Raw genomic sequence first — 8,846 nt, 5'->3', positions numbered from 1 at the left:
TAGGTAGGCCTTGGACTAACATAAAACAAAACAAAAACGTTTGGATCCCTAAGGAAATTGATCTTTTATTGAAAATTGATAAAATTTAAAGTTGTTCCCTCTCTCTCTCTGTCTCCCCACATACACAGAGAGACACACTTGCAGTGCTTTGTCAGAGATATCTAAAAAGTTAGCATATATATGGTCATATATATTTTATGGCAATATGCATGTAGAAATATTTGTGTAATTTTAAGTATCTTCATATTTTATGTCCTTTTCCTAAGTTTCAGGGAAAGTCAGCTGTGAGAATGAATTCATGGCCTTAATAGACACCTCAGTTTCTGGATCCTTTGATTTTCCTATCATTTAGTACTGAAAGCCAATATATTCCTAAACTCATAAACTTACCTTATTTACTGACTTTCTGTAAGATGTGGCTGGTAAGGAGTGTGGAGGGAAAAATAGTGTGTCTAGAATGTTATTATTAATATATACAGGAGCTGTCATCTAAGAATGACTAGAATGTTGTTAATATGACTTTAGCAGAATACATACAGCCTCTAAATGGTAACATAAACTATATCCAGTGTTCATATTTGTATTGCTTGATGCTATTACTGAAGACACTATAAATTTTACAATCCAAGTAAGTTAGTTACAACTTTCAATCAAGATTGAGCTCTCTCACACTGCTCCTCCTACAACAAAACTAATTAGAACATTGTACCAGTGACAGCCAGAATCCTTAGGATGGTATGTAATCTGCTGGTATTTAGCACTATTTTGCCCCATTAGCTTTTCCTTACTCAAAAAGAAAATCCTGTATTTGTTATTCTTTGACACATTTACAGATGAAACGTGAAGAGCATAGTATATATGAAGGCACATCTTTCCTGTAATTTCAGCTTCACAGATCTTTATTGAATAATGAGTTTAAGAGAGAGTGAAAACCAAGGAAGGAGACAGAGAATTCAAATATCATCTACTAACTATAATTTTTATTCCTTGAAATAAACTTGTATTTATTCAATAAACTTTGAATAAACACTTAGAGAAGAGGGATACATATAAATATTCTTCAGTATCAGTGTATTACCACAGTAATTATAGCTTAGTTTGAGTGTCTTTCACCTAACAGTTTGGGAAGAGATAAGCTTTTAAAAAGTATCTTCAGGGTCTGGGGATTTACCTCAGTGGCACAGCGTCATGAGTTCGATTCCTGGTACCAGAAAAAAAAAAAAAAAAAGTATCTTCAATATGAGTAAATCCTTAGTATCATCATTCTGAGTCAAGAGTTTCATTTCCTTTTCCTTCTTCAGTCTGTCTTAATGAAAATATGCAACTATATCTTTTCCTTTGGTGAAATTTAATTTAAAAGTCCTTTACACAGAGGGTCATTCAGTGAGGGAATTATGTAGTAGATACCTATTGTTCCAAAGGAAAATGGTTTTTAAGGTAGGAATTTTTAAATTTGACGATATGAAGTGGCTTGGATAAAGACGATAGATGAGGGGGGAACAGGTTACTCATATTTTGGCTTTTATTTAATTTAAAAATATCTGGAAGAAAAAAGAGACACAGAACTGTCCCTTTTCTAGTTTTAATTACTTAAAAAAGAACTACAGGTCTTTAACGAATTCTGAAAATAAGGTTTTCCTAATCTCTTCTTTGCTAGCAAATATGTCTATCACCAACAAGAACAGTTATTATACTGGTCAATTTGCCCAAATATGTATATTCCATCTTCTCAAACTGCTGCTTTATTCTTTGATTATGAGGAATATAATCATTTATTAGCCTTCATTGGTAAATGTTAGTCAACACCCTGGAAAACTGTAAAACATGTGGACTTTGGAATGCTGACTTTTTACCTAACTGTGAATACCCACTTACCAGAAAGCACACAACATTTTCTGACTCACTTTTGAAGTAAGAACAGTAATACTGCTTCCTGGTATGTGACTATCTTGATTACTTTTCTCTCATTGCTGAGACAAAATACCTGACCCCCAAAATTAAGTAAAGTTCTATTTAGCTCACAGTCTGTGGAGGTTTCAGCTCATACTCGGCTGGCTCCAAGGCAGGGAGGCACATGGCAGAGGGCAACCACTGACAGCAGCAAAAGACAGCAAAAGCAACAAGAGCAAAAGGGAAAAGTCGGGGTAAGCAGCCTCTTTCTCTCCCTTACATATGCAAACTATCTGCCCCAGGGTGGGTTTAGCACTCACATTTCTGAATCAGTCATAGACTTTAAAAGCCTACCCCATGACTGCGTGTGTCTTTGGGGGGACATCCAGACAGAAACCATAATAGTGATAAAGTTTTAAAAATATTTGTCTTTTAGTGGGTATTTAAATATTAGTTCTCTTTGTTTTCCCTTCTATTTTATAAAAAATATAAGGGGCTTTTCCAGAACTCTAAAATTATTTTTTCCCATGTCTAAGTAATTCTATTCTCTATCTTATCTTTTCATGCTTACTTTTCATTTCATGAAATTATATTCATCTGTTTATTCTCTGATATGAAATACCTTATCTTATTAAATGTTTGGGAATGTTTTACTTTTTTAAAAAAGATGTAAAAAGTAATTTAAAAATTAATAATGTAAATATATCTTAATGAATTTTTGGTTGTTATTATGTATATTTAAGTACACCATGGTTGAAATATATCACTTAACACATAAAAGTTATATGTAATAAGAATCTGATCATTAATATCTATAGATAATTCAGCATTGGCAGTTTTTATTAAATCTCCTCAGGCAATTTTAGCTATTTTATATCTATTCTGTTTTTATTGAAAATATAGGAAAAATGTACAAAAAAGAAGAAAGAAGGAAGGAAGAAAATCTTAAAAGGGCAGAATGACAAACATTTAGCTGCACCGGTTAACACACTTTGCAAGATATTTAATTGTTGCAAAGTATTTATGCTCTTTAGTGAATAACTATTTCTTATGAAATTTTCAGAATTATAAATATCACTAAATATATAAACGTGATATAATTTATTTTAGGGGTTTCCTAAGAGCTGCATTTGCTTGATTACAACTGCATTAATTCACCTACAACTTTCTTCCTCTTTAAGACTTTACCATCTACTTAAGGAAATTGCCAAAATTCATCCTTTTTGAAGCTGTAATGCATTTCTACTTGTGCCTTTCTTGTTTGTTGCATACATGTTTCCTTTAGAATCTCCTGGGAATCAAAATCTCCAACCCATTAGCCAATGGGGAGGGAAAATAATCATGCATGGTATGTATGTTATTTTCCAACCTAAAACAGATCCATCCTAAAATTTTCACTTTTTAAGTCAGATTTGCTGTCTGTGGACAAAATATCCCCCTTTTAAGCAATAGTAATTTTCTTTCAATTACTGTAGTGCCTTAACATTAATCAACTGAGTTGCCTATTTTTACATGGACATTGAAATCATAGATTCTTTTTTTAAAGGGTGAATTTCTCACAATATTATATAGTAATAATTGTGGAAGTGACCATAAATTGATTGCATTCAACACATGGAATCATAGAAAGGAAGGATCCAATCACTCACATTTATCAAACACTAGGCATTAGGGCCCTATACATAATTAGTCCTTTCATCAACCATACCACATAGATATATTCTCTTGACTTTTTCATGAAAAAAATGTTTACAGAAATTAAATTACTTGTCAGGATGATAAGATAATATGCCTTTGCCATCCTTCAATGTGCTGATTAACAGAATTGATTAGTCTGAAATAATTTGGATGTGGTCATACAACTAGTGAGAAGTAGAACCAGCGCACATATGTCTGTACCATTTGCTTTCTGATTTAAGGTGTACAATTTATTATCTCTGATCTCTTTACTCATGTGCAGAATTTATGGGTAAAAGCTGCCCTAACTATAAATAAGTATTAAGGAAATGCTTCACACTTTAACATATATGTGAAAACACTTCATAAAATACAGACTATACAAAGTGGCGGGTCACCATATTTAATCAGTAGAATAAAATAGTCCTTGTTTTGCATGGCAGTCAAAATCTGTCACAGTGAGCTAGTAGGCTGCAAACACGGAAACAATCTCAAAACTGTGCAAATGCTATAGAATGTTGTCAAAAGTTTAAAACCCTGTGAGGTGAAAATGTGTAGGAAAATGAAAAAACTAATAAGCTAATAAAATCAACCTCTCTTTAGTATGCTATTGTTTACTACAAACATTGAGAATGAAAAATGTTTTGCTCCAAAAACTCATAGCAAGCAGCATGAACAAGGTTTACCTTCTTCTTATAAGATTAATTACAGTATAAAGTGAGATTTTTGTTTCTATCCTGGAAAATTATTGTGCTCTTTTGTAAAGGGTGCATCAGCTTCCAACACTGTATTCTTTGCATCTTTAGCATCATGAAATAGCTCCAAAAGTTTGTTGAATGTAAGTTTTCCCTGGGACAGCATCCTCTCACAACCACTGTCTGCATTTGTGTCAGTGAAGTTTGCTTTGGGGCCTCTGGTTTTATAGCTACAGTTTCTTGACCAGTAGCATTGTTCATGTCCTGATGGCTACCTCTTCTACTGTCATGCCATTTTCAGTCACCTATGTGAATAAAATAAAATAAATATAATATAATATAATATAATTCACTTGAGTGAATAGTCCATATTCAGTGTTTATCATTTTTTGTTTCTTTGATACTCTTTCATCTTTTCAGGTTAATCCCCTATTTGATTATCCATTCTTGTAAAAGATCATATGGGTTTATAACTAAGCAATAAGTAAGCAACATGAACACATTGGTGTCCGAGGATTAACTAACAGACGTTAGTGGCCAATCACTGACAGACTTTTAAAGAAGTGATGCAATTTGTCACTAATTATGATGAACATGGGTCACCTTTATGGAATCATTTGCAGATGGACTAGGCAGCAGCAAAGAACGTTATGCAATTAATCACGGTTTAAATACCATGGTAACTAAAATCAGGGCTGTTCCCTTTGGAGAATTAAATCATTTAAACAAACCGTGGTACTGAATGGGTATTTGTCAAACTGAAGAAACTGGGAACTGCCTGAATATTCAAAATACACATGATTTGAAAATCTATCATTTGTGTTTGTGAGCTTCAAAGAATCTGTGCTCACACAATAAATGCATATTTGAGAACTCAGCTATTGATAAAAATGATGATTTTTTCAATAAATTAAGAGAAGTATTTATAACACATGACTTTAACAGTAACTGTTCAGTCAAGGGATGTTATTTCTGGCAGCTCTGAGGCCTCCTCAGAAGTCCCTGAAACTCTGAAATCACTTTATAAGACAGCAATTAATCAGCAAAAAGTTATTTTCTATTTAATACTTCCACAATGGCCTCTACTCCTATGGATTTGAAACCTTTGCCTTAGTAGTCACTAAAAACCATTCACTGAGCCTTTTATGACGTGACATATCTGTGTTCAACACTATACATCCATATTTTGAATCTCAACAATAATGGTGCAGGGCAGGTATTAACCACTCTCTGTAATAACAGATAAGAAAATAAAGGCCGCAAATCATTAAGTAACTGGTTAAAGTTGCATATTCATGTTCCTGGCTTGCAAATCTGAGCTGTCTTCTTTGAGCGGGATACCCTTCTTCCAAGGTTGGAAAAGCCTTCTGAAGAATATATGAAGATAGAGTAATAGATCTCATCAAAAGGATGATATTAAAACCACTTTTCCTTCCTGAATTGAGAAGCATGTTTAATATCTACCCTGTATGATATGAAAGTGTGAGATGCAATGTGTTTTTCCAGATACTCTCTACTGACAGTTAAGCACAGTAATTGTGCAAATGTGACTCTATTTCTCTTCTTTTCCTATCTCGATTCTATAGAATATAAGAAAAGATTTTAGAGCTTTTATAGCATGAACCCTCTGCAGAATGAACTCATTTGGTACAGTATTTGCATAAATACAGAGGCTTTCCTTTATAGTAACTTATTTGTTTTCTTGTGTGTTTGTTTTTAAGAACATTGTTCATCTTCCTATAAGTGATAACCTATTTCTTAAAAAATCTAAATGTATGTGTGTTTGTTAAGATGTTTTCTGTTTTTATCTTTAAAATAAAAAAATTACAAGTTAGAACTATAATATATCTCAAAATGTAATATATAGAAGAGCAAAGATTATAACTCATTGTAATTCTGTCATATGACATTGTCTTCCAATTATTATCGCAACAATAGGTTGTTTGGCATGCTGACTGCCTTTAGGTTCTTCTGCTATGGAAATAATGATGCAAGGTAGGCATTAATTATTATTGTGAAATATAAAAATTACTTTCAATTTTGAAATACAACAGATAGCCTTTTTAATTCCCATATTACATGTGCAAGTAAGGAACTGCATTTGAATTTTTCACTAAATATCTCAAAAGCCATTTAGAAGGAGTAGGATTTTATGTTTGTAAGTCTTGAAGAGTGTGGGTAAGTAATAATAAGTTTCTCATTGCTTTTTGAAACAGTTATAGCTACAAAGCAGAGAAACTGCTTAATATTTGATGAAGACTGTTTTGATGCAAAATAAGACAAATATACATCATTATTTTCTTATAATTATCATATAGCTTATTATCTAACAACGTACACTTCTTTAACTTCGAGTACCCCACCTATAAACTTATGTATACACATTCCAACCGACAGCTTCTGTCTCTATTTGACAGGGTGTCATTCTGTTGTCTACAGTTAACCAACGAGCCAGTACCATGGTCTTCTCATTTCCTATTGGCTCAAGGTGCATTAATTTTCCTTCCATTTTTATATATCTTTTCTGTATCTCTCCGTGTTCTTGGTCATCATGACGTGCATTAGCTCAAGTATTCATCATATAAAACTTTCATTACCTTGTGAGATTTTTAACTTTTATCTCTTTATCTCCTCAGCCAAAACTCTGGAGTGATTATAACTATTACACAGTACTAAATTTTTTTATATTAGTGATGTAGTATAGACCTAGTGCAGTCAGATTGAATTTGTTCTAAAAGCAGGTTGGGCATCTACTGTCCCACTGAAATTGCTACAGAGATCTTGTCAGGGATCTTCACAAAAGTGCATACTCTGTACTTCAAACCCTATCTTTCTGGTCATTTCTCTGGCATTAGATGCTGGCAATGACCTTTCTCTTAAAAATCAAAATTTCTCTTTCCATTCTCTCAATGGTGAATTTCCTGGTTGTCTCCTTTTTAAATTTCTGGTCAACTTGCTAATGTTTTGCTGCCCCTGGCTTTCTCCTATTCTCAGTTTATATAAACTTCTAAATGATTTTAGCCTTGATATTACTTTGTCTACCACAGAACCTCACTCCTAAATGCTGTATTTATGACATACCTCCTGTAATGGATTCTGGATTTCTGTTTTAATTTCCTTCACACAAAGATGTTTCTTCTCTGGTTTCTCATGTCTTACTTAATGCATTATCCCATAGGTCAGTGATGCTAGTACATTTTCCTTAGTTCTTTTTTAAATCTCTCGGTTCAGTTGTCAACGTGTAATGTTTTTACCATGTAGGAGCCTGTCAAATAAGCCCCTTCCCCTTAACCCCACTTCTATTGCCCAAGCAAGGTCCTTATTATGACAACTGCAATGGCATTGCCGTGTATCCTCTTCCTTCCCTAACCTATCTTCACACTACAACAGAAGTGATTTTAAACACACAAACATTATACTGTGCTTACAGGTCCATCATTGTTTCCACATTTTTGTTGTGACCTTTCCATCAGTTTGGAAGAGGTTGTTTGGCATGCTGACTGCCTTTAGGTTCTTCTGCTATGGAAATAATGATGCAAGGTAGGCATTAATTATTATCGCAAATTTAAGATAAGGAAACAAAGACCCAGAGTCGCTGGATAGCTTCCCCAAATCACACAATAAATCAGAATTTCCTCCTCTGTGCTCTAGGAGGATGCCTGTGACTTCTGCAGCCACACAAAGCTGCTGGCAAGTCTGCACCATGTGCTCGGACTTCTGTGATTTGAGCAAAGCCTTCTTCCTGCTGGGCTGGTCACCTCACAGATCCTCACCCATCCACTTCTCTGCGTTCAGGATGCTTCTGCAGGTCACTCTTTGTAAAACATCCTTGAACATCACAATGACGAAGCAGGTGCACCTTTCTTGTGCTGTTCCTTCTTATTTCAGTACAATTCAATTCCTCATGACTTTAGCATTTATCCCATTTTTGCTGTGATATTTTGTTTCTTTTCTCTGATGCTAAACTTTGACTCCCTAAATATTGTATGTGCCTACACTGTTATCTCCAGCATTAGACACAGTGTCTAGAATTTCTTAGGGCTTAAACTCTGGATTTATCTAGCCATTAATTTTAGTATCACTGAAAGCCAGAGGAAACCATTGATTTTTCTTTTTTGGGAAATGAGAATTTGGGCCTCCATAATCACTCAGGTAGATTCTGTGACACTGTGTTTACAATTTCTGTGTACTTGTGTAAAGCGCTGTACATATTTTTGGAATGTGAAACTATTCCAGGCCCTGAAATATATTGCATTGGGCTGAGATTTTATTTCTTCAGGATATAAAGGTATTGATTAATTTTACTGTGATCTATGTTTTCAGTAGGAAATGCAGGCCAAGGTGTAATACATACAAAGAGAACCTTATCTTATTGTTGTACATATTAAGTTGTCAGTTGGAAAATCACCTAGTGAGTCTAGCCAATTAAGTGAGTCTTTAAGCCATGTTAGTGGAGAAAGAATAAAGTAGAGCATTTGGAGTTAGTAATTTCAATGAGTTAACTCATTAGCCATGAATTCATTTGTTTGGTCAGTTTAATCAAAGTCATCTATGTCCACAGACCTCATGGAGTTATATATATAT

Source organism: Chinchilla lanigera, unplaced genomic scaffold (assembly GCF_000276665.1).
Source record: "Chinchilla lanigera isolate Chin_1 unplaced genomic scaffold, ChiLan1.0 scaffold00071, whole genome shotgun sequence".
NCBI lineage: Eukaryota > Metazoa > Chordata > Mammalia > Rodentia > Chinchillidae > Chinchilla > Chinchilla lanigera.
This window is presented reverse-complemented; position numbering follows the sequence as displayed.